This window comes from Euprymna scolopes, chromosome 29, assembly GCF_053919585.1.
Source record: "Euprymna scolopes isolate OS-2025 chromosome 29, ASM5391958v1, whole genome shotgun sequence".
In the NCBI taxonomy this organism is placed as follows: Eukaryota; Metazoa; Mollusca; class Cephalopoda; order Sepiida; family Sepiolidae; genus Euprymna; species Euprymna scolopes.
The window spans coordinates 109,204,491-109,205,920 of NC_136510.1; positions in this window are offsets into that span (position 1 = coordinate 109,204,491).

A 1,430-nucleotide genomic window follows, 5' to 3' on the forward strand; every position below is an offset into this window, starting at 1 on the left:
GGTGAGGGGGAGCTGAATAAGAGGTTATGCAGGGTATGAGACATGCAACACAAGTAGACCATTAGCTGACCTTTCTTCAACTAGGACTGTGGTGTCGGGAAAGCCCATCGGGGATGAGTGCAGGGTCACGTTTCATGCGCGACATGGCACTACAAACATCCCGATATTATACAACTGTTGATGGAGCAGCCGCTCTAAGCGCTACCAAAGCGTTAGGGTTCCTGTACTACCAGTCGGAAACAGCAGTCAGGAACTGTCAATCCGGTACCCCCCAGCCCATCAGAAGAAGATCACCCCAATCTAATTGCACAGGCATGCGTGGTACTCAAGCACTCCCAAGTGCCCAGTTATGAGGGGTGGGATGTGTCGGGATTGGGGGAACGACATTCAATGCCCTAGACAAGAAACAAGGTCTACCACTAAGTGTTTTGACGATTCACTTGTGATAGTGTCTCTGCGCCTGACTAATAGGCAAAGAAGGAGTATGGAAGCCGGGCGATAGACAGAGCCTATCTACTCCTTAAGCAATTTAGGTTTGCAGACCGGTAATTTGTTTGAGTCACCAGCTCTAGGAAGGTTGTCGTCTAAGACTGGAGAGGCCTCCCTCCCCTTTGGTTTAGTTTCAGAGTTTTTCTTCTGCTAGACGGGTGACCTGGGAAGAGCTACTGGGTCCATCAGCCCTGAGAGGGTTTGCTCCGCGCCTGGGTCCTACTCCAGGTATTTCTGCGACCCCGCGTGGTTAGTTAATGTTACAGGGTTAGTTTGTAGAGGTTATATATCTAATGAATAGTTACTCTCCTCACCATGATTTAGGGGCATGCAGTGGAAGCAGTTTTGTGGGGAGGCTTGTTAAAAAAGCGTTAGTGCGGATTAGGACTCTTACCTGAGGTTTTTCCATTTTTTTTTAACCTTATGTTAGTTTAGGTTCAGGATAACGTTATAGTTTGAGTAGGTATTAGGAATTGAGCTAAGAAATTTAGCCAAGTCACTGTATATTTAGGTTTACGAAGTTTAAGGTGTAGGTGCAGTTATAGTTTGAGTAGGTATTAGGAATTGAGCTAAGAAATTTTGCCCAGTCACTGTATATTTAGGTTTACGAAGGTAAAAGTATAGGTGCAGTACACTCAGGGTATAACTGGAGGTACATTTTAAGTTATGGTGTATTTCGTATGTACAATAAAGTAAATAGATATTTGGGCAAGTTTTCAGTATGTGCAAATAGAAGTTGTGTCAGTGTTTCTACTATTGAGGGGGAGTAAATGCACATAAATATGCTGCAATTCCTTAAAAATGCCATGTATTCATTAAAAGAAAAGAAGTTAAACAACTCAAAGCTGAATTGTAATACATTATATGTACAAATAACTGAAATCGAAATCTAGGACTGTTTTGAAATGAATATATTGCAATATTTCTTTGGTATTATTGTA